We start from the raw sequence: 14,843 nt of genomic DNA, 5'->3' as shown, positions 1-14,843 counted from the left end.
AGAATTCTTTAAAGATTTCTCACATAATATATAGGTTGTGTGGGGTCTATGTTCTCCTATTCCACATTCCATAACCTGGCATTTATTAACATTAAATTCCATTTGCTAAGTGGTGCTCCATATACTTATTTTGTCCAGGTCATCTTGAAGGGCATGACAATCATCTAAGTTTCTTATCCTTCCTATTATCTTAGCATCATCAGCAAACATGTTCATATAATTCTGTATACCAACTGGTAGATCATTTATGTAGACAATAAACATCACTGGTGCAAGAACTGAACCCTGTGGTACTCCACTTGTGACATTTCTCCAGTCCGATACATTGCCTCTGATCACTGCCCTCATTTTTCTATCAGTCAGAAAATTTTTCATCCATGTTAGAAGCTTACCTGTCACCCCTCCAATATTTTCCAGTTTCCAGAACAACCTCTTATGTGGAACTCTGTCGAAAGCCTTTTTTAGGTCCAGATAGATGCAGTCAACCCAACCATCTCTTTCCTGTAATATCTCTGTTGCTCGATCATAGAAACTGAGTAAATTCGATACACAGGATCTTCCAGATCGAAAACCATACTATTTGTCTGATATTATATCATTTCTCTCCAGGTGTTCTACCCATTTAGTGTTCAATTTGTTTACAAGAGCCCTGAGGAAGCTAATGTGAACCCCATGTAGCCATGGGAGTTTTGAACCATACGCTAAAAATATAAGATCCCGGAGGTGCGTTGCGCACCTCCCGTCGAGCACCTGCAGGCGCGTTGCTCAGTTCAGTGGTTAAAAAACATAATGCAGGCATTACCCGTAATATATTACAGTTCAAAAAAGTCATGGTTTAATCAATCAATACTTACAGACTGGTTTGAAAACCACTTTTGTAAGGTTAGAGAATTTGAGATCAATAAATGTGGAATAAAGGCCAGTGAGGTTAAGGCATTGTTGCTGCTAGATAATGCTCCTGCTGCTATCATTTTATTCTGCTATCATGAAATAGCAGAATAAAACACATGACACTTCCACCAAACACAATATCCTTGATCCAGCCCATGGATCAAGGTGTTAACCACCACACCTGGCAGACCCCCGCCAGGCAAAACAAAAGAAAAACAAAAGAAAAACTCCGCAAAAGCACAATGTCTCCAGGTGAACAGAACCAGTTGCTATGCATATATCAGACAGCTGCACAGTACCTCGCGCCCCAGCCAGTGACGAAACTACCTCTTACCCAAGGGCAAACAGGAGTAAGAACCAACCCAGCTAAACCCCCAAGGGCGGGCAATCAGGGAGCAGCAACAGAACCACACAGAGGTAGTTCCCAAATGGCTCAGGGGAGATAACCCTAGGCCGCAGGGGCAGTACTTACAGGGCTCCTAGGGAAGATGGCCCTAGGTGCATGAAGATGCAGCCCGACTACTCTTGTGTGTTATTCCTGGCTCGCACACCACCAACACTGAACAACAACACTGCTATGCAGCACTGCTCAAAGGATGGAGCCAGATTCGATCGACTGCCACTGACACAACAGCCTCTTGAACAAAGGAGAATAGCCGGCACGGAGGTCTGGGACCCCCCCCCCCCCCGTCTCCCTCCCAAAGAGGGAGTGGGGTTGCATGGCTGGATGCCCGGCGGTTGTGGCGGTGACATGCTATTGTCCCTGTTTTTGATTGGGGAGTTGTGCTTGCTAGTTCGGCTTTCGGTTTGCAATTATTGACCAGGGTAGTTTGTTTTGGAATTCCTACCTTTCTGGTTGCCTGACCTGGTAGATGGCAGACAAAGACTGCTTCCAATTACAGTGTCTTTAGCCCATTGCTCCTCGTGCCTCTTTTGAGGAGGCATGGAAGCCGAAGGGGCTCTCCACAAAGAGAGAGATACTGTACCTCAAACAGTAAACAAGCTGTTAGGGAGAACATTGGCGTGTCGTTACTAACTGAAGAGCTGGGAGCACCAACTGCAGTGTGCCCCACCAGCCAACTACACTCCCCAACCCAGGGCAAGATTCAAAGTCTAAAGCCCCCAACACACCTAAGACTGCCACAAGCGAGGAAGCCCTCTAACAGAGCGATTCCCAAATGCCCCAGGAAAGGAAACCCTGATCGCGCAAGGGCAGTACTTACGGAGTACCTAGGGGAAGGTGAGCTTAAGCGCATGCAGCTCCAGTACTCTAAACTTCTGGCCAGAACATACTTTCATGTAGGAACAGCCTCACATGGCAAAACACCACAAAATGGGAAACTGTGGCCAGAATAAACTGATCACCGTCGGGCATGAACACCAGTCAAGAGCTTGGCTGGTGGCGGCTCGGCTCACCTGGGCCACCATCTGATGACTTCCAAGTTGTGTGGCACTCAATCAGTAAACCAACTTCAGGGAACCTCTGGGGCTCACTACAGAAAATAATTTTCATTATAGAATTATTAATTTAAATGCAAAATGTAAGAAAAATATGAAAGTGAGTAAATATTTATAATTTCACTGGGTGGAAGTGCTCTACCAGGCTGGATCTGGCACTTGTAAATGCTTGGTGTATTTACTTTGCTTTTGCACCATTTGCACTTTGTTGACACTTCCTATTATATCCTCGGATGTTAGTGATTGTTTTATCACTTTTTTTTTACATTCACAGAGAGCTTTATATCAGTATTTGCATCATACAAGTAAAGTCCAGATAATTGTTTAAAATCATATGACGATTACCCCATTCCACATTCATCACGAAAACCACATTCATAACATGAATCATCCCAGGCAGGTTTTCATGGGACAAGGTAAACGCCATACATCCACATAGACCTATCCATATCTGCATCATACATGAAAACCCCAGACAATAATTGTTTAACCCTTAAACAGCGCAACACATACATATACCATGGGAGTAACCGTCACAAAACGGCGCAAATCACACATATATGATTTGCATATTTAAAATACTGTAGTTAAAATAGTCCTGCACATACATAGAGCTCACATCTGCTTCCTCAGACCACCAGTAACCATCCCCCATCTTGAAAAAAAATCCTGAGTCCCTCACTTTCCTTCCAGGGCCTTTGTAAGAAAATGATGACCATTGCTTGGCAACATCATCAAGTGTCTGAATGTTTAGGGCAGCCATAGAGGAGACACTAAACTTTTAGCAACAGCAAATGAGTGATTACCATGTATAATTTGAGGCAAAATGTGTGCTATATGCAACTTTAAGATTTAGGCTTAAAAAATAAATAAATAAATTCTATATATATATATATATATATATATATATATATATATATATATATATATATATATTATATATTATATATTATATATTATATATATATATATTATATATTATATATATATATATATAATATATATATATATATATATATATTTATATATATATATATATTTATATATATATATATTTATATATATATATATATTTATATATATATATATTTATATATATATATATATATATATATATATATATATATATATATATATATATATATATATATATATATATATATATATATATATATATATATCGTACCTAGTAGCCAGAACGCACTTCTCAGCTTACTATGCAAGGCCCGATTTGCCTAATAATCCAAGTTTTCCTGAAATAATATATTTTCTCTAATTTCTTTCTTATGAAATGATAAATCTACCCATTTCATTATGTATGAGGTAATTTTTTTTTTAGAGTTAAAATTAACGTAGATATATGACCAAATCTAACCAACCCTACCTAACCTAACCTATCTTTATAGGTTAGGTAGTCGAAAAAGTTAGGTAGGTTAGGTAGTCGAAAAAACATTAATTCAGGAAAACTTGGCTTATTAGGCAAATCGGGCCATGAATAGTAGGCTGAGAAGTGAGTTCTGGCTACTAGGTACGACATATATATATATATATATATATATATATATATATATATATATATATATATATATATATATATATATATATAAATAAATAAATAAAGTATTTGAGTGTCTATCTATACTTGTATATCCATACATACTTATATTTTCAAAGTTTTATATAACAGTACTTTGACACACAAATACAACCTGCTGGCATGAAAAAACTAAAATAAATAAATAAATTGAGAAACAATGAAAGACAATCAACAAAGTTATTCCTATGCAACACCTCAGCTAAAACTATGCCACTTCTCCAGGCCACCACACTACAGCTGAACCACAACAGCTAGAGACTTTTTATTTGGATTTTTGTGCTTCCTGAAGGCTAATTAACAATGTCATAAGAAACAATCTTTTTCAGAATTTTTTTTCCTTGAGTGCCCTGGGGATGTTGGCTATTTAACAGTTAGCAGTTTAAGGGTTAAGGGGTTGGGGTCTTTAAAATTCTATATATTTTGACCAAAAATAACAATATAGAAAAATTCTGTACAATTCTTGTAGCTTTTGGGATAATTTTTGTGAAAATCTTGTCTGTTAAATAAAAAAAGTTTTAAACTCCCCATCTCCTTGCAAAACTGTTCACCACTGTCGTCTCGTTATCGTGGCCGTACCTGATTGTGTTCTATGAAATTGGATTTTTCTGACAAATTGGAAAACTCTTTATATAAAATGCTGTTTTTGGTCATTGGCAACTACGTCATCTGAGGCAAGAAGGTGTGCATTTGAGGGGACCATCAGTCAACAGGCGGTGTTCATACAGGGAGGAGCTGTGGTGTAGCATTGTGTCATTTCATTGCCTCTCGCTCTGTTCCCGCTCTTCCAATGGTGTTTTATTGCTACATTATATTGCTGCCATTTTCACGATGTCGTACTAAACAAAAGAACAGAAAATAAAGCAAAATGGCAGGAGAATGCACACAATACAAGTACAAGTGAGGAGTGAGTGACTCCTCCAGCTGATGCCACACAACACCACCTCCCACTACACAACTTCTCACATGTGGTGGTGCTGTTAGGCCACTGCCAGCCACTTCCCTGGCACATGGGTTAGTGCCCTTAACAGCTGTGAGAGAGAAGGCAGTGGCTGGCACTGCCATCAATAAAGTTCCTAATATTTGTTTTGTAAACCCCAGCACCGAAATATTACTGCATACCATACAAATGATGGCATCATAACACAGGTGCCAATATGTGATACAACAGTGCCAATAAAGCCAATGTATGTTTTCATGTTTTCAGCATTATGTATATGTAAGTTTTATGTCTATATATTATGTATACAAGTCTTAATATTTGCTGACAACTTTCCTCAGATGAGGAAAAGTATTAATTCATACTTAAATCTGTGGAATTCACTTTTTTTCCCCCCATTATCTTGAGGTTATCTCTAGATGATTTCGGGGCTTTTAGTGTCCCCGCGGCCCGGTCCTCGATCAGGCCTCCACCCCCAGGAAGCAGCCCGTGACAGCTGACTAGCTCCCAGGTACCTATTTACTGCTAGGTAACAGGGGCATTCAGGGTGAAAGAAACTTTGCCCATTTGTTTCTGCCTCGTGCGGGAATCGAACCCGCGCCACAGAATTACGAGTCCTGCGCGCTATCCACCAGGCTACGAGGCCCTATCCACCAGGCTACGAGGCCCATTATGATCCAAGTATTCCCAATAGGCAATATGACCATTGTCATATTCTCGAATCAAAAGAAATCGGTGAATATTTGTAGTCAGATTTTTTTATTAAAAAAAATTTAGACAAAGTTGTAGTATATAATAAGTAGATTAACCCTTGTGTTGCTAAGGGCTATTTGGCCATTGTCACCCACAGGGGTATAACAAAAAAAAATCTTAACCTGTTAATTTATGTTCCTGATCACGTAAAAAATAATAATAAAATCGTAAATGGCATATTTTGCCCACTATAGGGCGGGGAAGTCTGGCAAAAAAAAAAAAAAAAAAAAAACAGCGTTGAATGTAATGAAACACCATTTTCTGGGCGAGTCCCGGAGGCTCCTCGGAGCTATCCATGGCTGATATGGATACCCTAACTATTTTGCATCAGTCGATGTGGGTGGAGTTCTAGGCCTACCGGGGACCACGAGCCAGAACCTGGCCCCCTCAGAGAGGCACGGGGAGCAATGGCCCATAGAAATGCACGTGTGATTTTGGAGCATTCTATATCTGCCATCGACCGGGACAGGCACCCAGAAACGTAAGCGCCACAAAACAAACCCTTATTCTGGTTAACAACAAAAATCGACAAACGAGTGGACAGAACTCCCCCAGGAAAAACGAACTAACAAGCATGACGTCACGCGAGCCGCACCGCATGTCTGCGCAGCTCCCCCCTCCCCGGGAGGGGGAAGGGGGAGCCCCAGACCCCCACGCCGGCGATCCCCGCCCTAGTTCCAAGGCTGGATATCAAAACCGTGAAAAACCCGCCGACCGGAGGGTGGGAGGGTGCCGGGGAGCCTCCGAGACTCACCCAGAAAATGGCGTTTCATTACATTCAACGCTGGTTTTCTGGGAGGAGCCCCTACGGCTCCCCGGAGCTACCTCACCAAAGACTACCTAAAAAACAAGGGGACAAACGCGGGAGGCGGTCGGAGAATCACTACACAACACGAAGTCGAGACAACAACCCAAGGTATAGCATTCGCCAGAAAAAAGGGAGAACGGCCGCAGACGAAGAAAACCCATGATCACGACCATAGGAGCCAAAAACCACTGCGCCTGAGAAGAGCAAGAAGCTCTGTCACACGGCCCCCAGAGGCGAATGCCAACACAAAGAGAAAACAGAGGCAAAGCAAACCTGACCCCAAGGAGCCACAACCACCAAGGAGAAGAAAAACAGGAGAGCACCCTGTCCAAAGACCAGGACGACACAGACAGTGCATAAGCAGGCCGGAGGTGTAACAACGCACGATACAACCTGCGAAACGGCGCAGAAGGAATATCGATACCGAAAGCTAGCAGCAGAAACCAAGGTGCCAGACCCTGGAACGGCCCCAAGCGCCTCTACATCCTCCGCAAGCCAATCCTATGACAGCCCCAGGAGGGAAAAGAAAACGCAGGACCAAAACGAAAATGCCACAAGTGTGCAAGTCCACCTCCACAAGTGCAGCTGACAGGGAAGGAACTCGCAGAAGGAGCCGCCCCGCACCAACATCCTGCAGAAGGGCAGGAGCGAAAAGACTCGTGAGGAGGAGCAAAATCGCTCCCAGGAAAACTAGGAGCGCCGAGACAGTGTGAAGAGAAGAGATATTCACAAAAGAAGAAAAAGGCCAACACCCAGAAGCTGCTGGGGAGAGGACCCACAAGCCCTAGAAAGGACCGGAGGGAAGCTCAACCGAATGACGACAGACGCACCAGAAGACGGGAAGGAGCAAAACAGTCCCGAACATTCGAGAACAAAAAGAAGCAAACACAAAGGACAAAGGCCCCAAAACCCCGTCGCACCCGAGACCAAAAGTCATGCAGAAACCCCAAGAAGAGGGGGACATGACGGAAGAAGGCCCATCCCGGAAAAAGGGGAGAAGATCGTAGAAAAACACCCACCGACAGGACGGAAACAACGGGTACAACGTACAAAGAAACCAAGCCCAGGCAGGGGCCGACGCCCACAAAGCACATGCGGAGAGGGGGAACGGAAAAACCCCACACCATAAAACTGAAAGTCCCCCCAGAGGGTTAGAAACACCCCGGCGGGGACCAACGGGGCCTGAGGCCTCTCACATGATCCCCACCCCAGCCCCGGGAACCCACCCTGCAGGCCCCGGGGCCGAGCTGTCCCCTCAAAGCCCCAGCGTCAAGAAAACCCCGGGGCAGCCATGAAAAACATGAAGGAAGGGAGCCCACTAGGCTCTGGAACTTGAACCGAAATCGGAGGATAGGCGAGGGGCGAGATGAAGACCCCAAGCTCATCCCCAGCCAGCACAATGAGGCGAGGACAAGACAGTGAAACCAAGGAACATGGAAAAACCAGGCCCTGCACGGCAAGACCGGCAAGGAAAGAGAGCCCCAGAGGGAGCACGGAAGGGCCGAACATAACGCCACAACCAACCCCGACACGCAGCTGCAGTACCAAAACCGCAGCAAAACGTCACCACACTCCCCGAGGAAGCGACAGAGATAAATAAATCGTACACGAGTGGCACACAAGGGGACATAGGCGGAAACCGAGCACCCAACTGAGCCACAGGGACGGTAGAAGAAACGTGTGCAGTGTAACAGGCAATCAAAGGAACACATTAGGCAGCCCAACATGGGCTGACCCCATACACAGCCCCAAGAGCAGAGATGAGAGTGCCCAAGAAGCACAGAATCTGCCCGACAGGCAAACGACAGGGGAGAGGCGGAAACAAAGAGCCAGAACCCAACCTACAAACACAAGGAGGCGAACACAAAACCTCCGACACAGGAAAACTTACTACCAAACAGACACCACCACCACTGCACTGCGGAACAAGGTGGAGGCGGGGCCCCGAACTCAAGCAAGGTTAGACAAGCATAGGAGAGGGGCAGGAGGAGTACAGGCAGGAACCGCCTCTGAAGGGACAAGAGGCCACCTGCAGACACCCGTGAACCGAGGAAGGAATCAGGTGGAGAGAACAAGAGCTGCCCAGTGTGGGCTAATACCTGCAGTAGGCACCTCGGGTGATACGGTCCACGTTCTCAAGTACGTATGTACACCCATTCCTACTCCCAAAAACAAAAACAGCGTCAGGACGGAGGAGACGCCAAAACCGCACCAACTCGCCTGCAGAACATAGGCCCTGAAGGGCCATGACGCAAGCGTTCGTGTCCGTATCCGCCGGAGGCGGCAAGTGTGCCCATGCTGGAGAGGAGAGGAGCAGCGGAGGAGGCTCCCCACCCTAGAACGCAGGGAAAAACCTCATGAATTCCACACAGCGGCACCCCAGAACACCCCCAAAGCAACGGGGCACGGATGGGAATAAGAAAAGAACGAGAGGCGAAGCCCCCTGAGAGAATTGGTGCAGAACACGTGTGCACACCGCCCGGAACCAAAACAAACTCCCACGGCGCATGCGCAGGACGCGAAAGAAAGTAGCCCAACCAGGTGAGAAGTAGCCCAACCAGGCGCGAAGTAGCCCAATAAAGCGAGAAGTAGCCCAATAAAGCGAGAAGTAGCCCAACAAGGTGAGAAGTAGCCCAACCGGCTACAAGGAGCCCAAACGGCCACAAAGGAGCCCAAACAGCCACAAAGGAGCCCAAACGGCCACAAAGGAGCCCAAACGGCAACAAAGGAGCCCAAACGGCAACAAAGGAGCCCAAACGGCCACAAAGGAGCCCAAACAGCAACAAAGGAGCCCAAACGGCCACAAAGGAGCCCAAACGGCCACAAAGGAGCCCAAACGGCCACAAAGGAGCCTAAACGGCCACAAAGGAGCCCAAACTGCTACAAGGAGCTCAAACCGCTACAAGGAGCCCAACCTGTCCAGAACAGAAGGAACCAGTATGGAGGCAAACTCCGGGACACGCAGGAGGAAGCCGCAAAGGCCAACCGCACCGCAGGCGAAGAGATGCGGTTAGCCGAAAACCTCCTGAAGACGGAACCGAAGAAACCACAGGGACACGGAACCGAACCCGGGGAGGAGCAGAACCCAAGCCCAAATCGTACGCAGAGGGGGAAAGAAAACCCCACTCCTCGTAACAGTAAGCCCCGCTCAGAAGGACGGAAATCCAGGCGGGGCGCAATGGAGCCCAAGGCCCCCAAGGCCGCTCCTCCCCAACCCCAGGAGCCTCTGCACCAGGCCCCGGGGCCGAGTCGACCTCCAAAGCCCCGGCCTCACAAGAAAAAGCCGGGGCAGCCGAGAGAGCTGAAAGAGAAGGGGGCCCACTGATCAAAACCCCGGAGCATCGGCCGGAGGAACAGACTCGAATGCCTCCGCAGCTACCCCGGACGGGGCAACCCCCGAAACTGCCCAAGTCTCAGAACCTCTATCCCCGCCCCGACCCCGAAGCCTGCAGATGCATAGGGGCCGGAAGCAGGAGGGGGAAAAACAAGGGGGGCATGGAAGGAACCAAGGCCGAAGCGACCAAAACCACCCAAGTCTGGGTCCCTACACAAGCGGGGCAGCATTGGGGCGTCCTGGGAAGCGACAAACCAGAGCGCATTGCAACATCCTACCCTGCAACGCGCGAGCTGCCTGCACCCACGGGAATTCATCAGCAAACTGGGTGAATGGAGTCACGAACAAGCAACAAAGCTCGCAGGACTCAAGGGTCGAATGTGTCACCGACCCAACAGGCAGCATGACGGAGGCAAAAACAAGGAGAGTCACCCTGAGACAAAGGGACAGAGCAACCCTCAACTCGCACAAAGCGAGAGGGGACGCAAGGGTCTCCACTATCGGACCCGAGAGCCCCCGGGGGGTTTCCCAGGGCCCCTAGACTAGGTCTGCTAAGGGTTATCCCAGGCAGGGTACTGCTAACCGGCGCCCCAAACTACCAAGCAAACTGCTAAAGCTGAACCCACGGGACGTGTCCACTCGCGAGGGCAAAGCAGGGGGTGCCACCACACAAACGAACCTAATATAAGGGGGGGGGGAAACAAGGAGACCCCCCCTACCAGGCAAAAACAAAAATAAAAGAAAAAACCACACAAGTGGACAACGTACCCAGAGGGAACAGAGCCGGCCGCTGTCATAGGTGAAAATTAGCTACGCAGTACCCTGCGCCCCACCAGTGTGATAACTACCACTTACCCCAAGGTAAACAAGGGAGTGAAACCCCCAAACCCTCGGGGCGGCCAAACGCCAAGCAGCGAAAAGCCAACAGAGGTAGACCCAAGGTGACTTGTGGAAGGCAACCCCAAGCCCCAAGGGTGGTACTTACAGGGCACTCAGGGAAGGTGACCCTAAGCACATGCAGCCCGAGTACCTGAGAATACTACTCCCAGCTCACACGACCACCGAAGAGCAGCACTGCAAACAAGTCACAGCACTGAGACAAGACTGGAGCTGGAGCTGGAGCCACACGACCGTGCATGATCCCATCAGCCGAGGAACTGGGGCGGGGATCGCCGGCGCGGGGGTCTGGGGCTCCCCCTTCCCCCTCCCGGGGAGGGGGGAGCTGCGCAGACATGCGGTGCGGCTCGCGTGACGTCATGCTTGTTAGTTCGTTTTTCCTGGGGGAGTTCTGTCCACTCGTTTGTCGATTTTTGTTGTTAACCAGAATAGGGGTTTGTTTTGTGGCGCTTACCTTTCTGGGTGCCTGTCCCGGTCGATGGCAGATGTAGAATGCTCCAAAATCACATGTGCATTTCTATGGGCCATTGCTCTCCGTGCCTCTCTGAGGGGGCCAGGTTCTGGCTCGTGGTCCCCGGTAGGCCTAGAACTCCACCCACATCGACTGATGCAAAGTAGTTAGGGTATCCATATCAGCCATGGATAGCTCCAGGGAGCCGTAGGGGCTCCCCCCAGAAAAAAAAAAAAAAAGGCGCTGACTCAGCGTGCATCCGAGGCGGTCTGCTCAGCCCCAGCTGTCAGGCAGGAGTGGCCTTAAAGAGATAATTACCTAATTATTTCAATGTCTGATTTTTCTTCTTTTTTTTTTTTTTTGCTGTAATATTATTCAATAGTGATGGCAGTGTCTGTGTGACGCTGCCCTCTGTGCCCTGTGCTCTCTGTGTGATATATTTATATAATAAAATGTGAATCAGCACTGTACTCAAAATTATGGTGTGCATATTAGTGATTCAATTATTGTGTTCATTAAACAAACAAATACTTTGTCAGTTATTGCACTATATACACAGGATATATATTCATATCTGCACATTTTGTTCAATATAATGAACCACTAAGTTGATATTGCAAGTCAAAAAGCAGGAAGGTGTGGCCACCACATCTGCCAGTCAGCATCTCACTGCCATTCCCTCAATGACGCCTCACTCGACCACATCCTCCTCCCACCATACTGTTCTTGATTTTATTCCACACTAGCAGTGCCCGGCCACACGTTGCTGTGGCTCAGCAACGCATGTGCCTTGCTGAGCCACAGCAACCTTCTCTGTCCCCCAGTCCTCCCCACCATTCCCCCCTCCCCCGTCTCCTCGGCCTCCCCACCATTCCCCCCTCACCCGTCTCCTCGGCCTCCCAACCATTCCCCCCTCACCCGTCTCCTCGGCCTCCCCACCATTCCCCCCTCACCCGTCTCCTCGGCCTCCCCACCATTCCCCCCTCACCCGTCTCCTCGACCTCCCCACCATTCCCCCCTCGCCCGTCTCCTCGGCCTCCCCACCATTCCCCCCTCACCCGTCTCTTCGGCCTCCCCACCATTCTCTATTCCCCTATCCACTCGTCCTCACCATCCCAAACTCCCCCGTCCCCTCGTCCTTCCCCACTCCCTCGTCCGATGCCTTCCCAAATGGTCTGATGTTCCCTTCAGAAAATTGGGAAATCAAGTGATCTGATGTTCCCATCACTAAAATATAAGAAAAATAGTTAAAAAATGAAATGAAAATATGAAAAATATAAAAATAAACTATTCTCACGAAATGAACGGCATGGTAAACAACACAGCTCAATTCCAACACAATGTCACAAAATAATTAAATCAATAAACCTGCATAATTAAATCAAAATGAAAATAAATCAAAATCTAGGAAAATTCAATTTATCATTGCAATCAGAAACATTGAAATGGAATTGTAACCTATTTAGTATAGTATGTGTGTTGGTCTTACATGCAACAGATTGCGCTGTTTTTCAAGAAAAAGATTCGTTTTACCTGTCACAGGTGTGGCATTTATACTTACGAAATGAACGGTATGGTAAACACAGCTCAATTCCAACACAATGTCACAGAAAACAATTCACTAAAAAATAAAATAAATCAAAATCTATGAAAATATAATTTATCAATACAATTGGAAACGTTGAAATGGAATTCGTGACATATTTAGTATAGCGTGCATGTTGCTATTATGTGCAACAGATGGCGCTGTTTTTCAAAAAACGCATGTTTTTACCTGTCACAGGTGTGGCATCTATATAGTAGGTATATAAAAAAACGCGCCTATTTGAATGCAACATTGTGTCAAAATTTCAAAGCAATTGGTGAAGAACTTTCGGAGATTACAGCGTGTATTGCCCTTACATCCAACAGATGGCGCTGTTTTAAAAAAAAAAAATGTTTTTTCCTGTCACAGGTGAGGCATGTATATAGTAGATATATAAAAAGAAGCGCCTATTCGAATGCAACGTTGTGTCAAAATTTCAAAGCAATCAGTAAAGAAGTTTCGAAGATTTCCCTCACATGAAAAGCACATGAAAATCAGTTTTTCAGAAAAGCATGTTTTTTTTACCGTCACAGACATGACAGCTATATAGTATGTATATAAAAACCTGCTCAGATGCAAATGGAATGTTGTGTGAAAATTTCAAAGCAATCGGTGAAGTACTTTCAGAGATTAACAATTTTGAACAAACGAACATTTCCATTTTTATTTATATAGATATACAGATGTTATATATAAGTATCTACATGTTCTGTTCACCATAACTGTTCATCTAAGCTGGTATAGTGGCCACCCCTACCCAGCATGATAAATCATGCAGATGTTGCCGCCACCTTAACCAAAATGGTTTCTCCCCCACACTCCTTTTGCTGTTATTACACTCTATATACACGTTATATATAAGTATCTACATTTGTGTTCACCATAACAAACCACTAAGTTGGTATGCTGAGTGGCAGTGGCAGCCCATCACTGGCTGTCACTCCCTCCACCAGCTTTGGTGGCTCACTTAGTACTGAGGACCTCACATCCAGGAATGTAGCCCACTATTGTTTTTTTTTAATGGTGTCTGTTTACAAGAGCCCTGATGAAGGTACTCGCCTAATTGTGCTTGCGAGGGTTGAGCTCCGGCTCTTTGGTCCCGCCTCTCAACTGTCAATCAACTGATGTACAGATTCCTGAGCCAACTGGGCTCTATCATATCTACATTTGAAACCTGTGTATGGAATCAGCCTCCACCACATCACTGCCTAATGCATTCCATCTGTTAACTACTCTGACACTGAAAAAGTTTTTTCTAATGTCCTTGTGGTGAGGTGAAGGTGAGGTGAACCCTACATATCCACGGACCATTTAAATCATGAGTAGTACTCCAACACGTCATATGATGTGATGCGCAATTTATAGCATTACTCAACACGTCATATGACATGTTGCACAGTTTAATGGTTAAGCAAAACAAAAACAATGAAAAACCACAAAAATAAAAATTAAACACCCGGCCCTATAAATCTTCCTATGATGATAACTGTACTGCCCTGTGAATCAACAATTGATGATGTCCAAAGCCTAAGGGTTAACATACCAGTCATTACACAGGCAGAACTGTCATCCACTATATCAGGAAAAGAACCAAGACCAGGAAGCTTGGTGGTGGTATTTGGTACCAATAAGTTTCAAGGTACTGTAGTTTGATTGAATCCTTTGTTGTGCGAGTCATTTGTAGAATTATTTGACAGATTCAAAGCTTCGTTTTCTGTGAAGTGTCTGTAAAGCGTCACTGACTTTATAGAGGCTATCCTGAAGGGTGGCGAACCGTCACTCGCTTCCTGCGCCTCGGAGGGAGGGGAGGAGGCTAGGTTTTACCTTTGGTCCCCCTGTGAGCCAAAAAGAACTTCCACAAATGATGTAACCTTAGTATGGAGCAACCACAGCAAGATAGGTTCAGGAAATCACAGATAAACTCCCTCCATAAAAGATACTGTATTCTATAATTAAAATCTTACCACACATACCACTCGTCATTTAAGATTACATTCTAATTTGCAAGTACAATACAGTACTGTACTGTACTGTACTACAAACATTAAGAAGCAAAATTGTTATGAACTATAAATTATTTCTGTAAATAACTGTATGGTATATGTTTGAGGATCACACCACACTTGAGCAAC

At 46.0% G+C, this 14,843-nt stretch overlaps 1 protein-coding gene across 3 annotated transcripts in view; it reads right to left on the bottom strand.

Moving 5' to 3' along the window:
• Positions 1-14,843, bottom strand: part of LOC138349450 (mediator of RNA polymerase II transcription subunit 31-like) — a 119,763-nt gene that overhangs the window by 13,190 nt on the left and 91,730 nt on the right. The window lies entirely within an intron of this gene.

Source organism: Procambarus clarkii, chromosome 16, assembly GCF_040958095.1.
Source record: "Procambarus clarkii isolate CNS0578487 chromosome 16, FALCON_Pclarkii_2.0, whole genome shotgun sequence".
Taxonomy (NCBI): Eukaryota; Metazoa; Arthropoda; class Malacostraca; order Decapoda; family Cambaridae; genus Procambarus; species Procambarus clarkii.
Note: the sequence above shows the minus strand (reverse complement) of the source record. Positions and strands in the feature narration are given on the sequence as shown.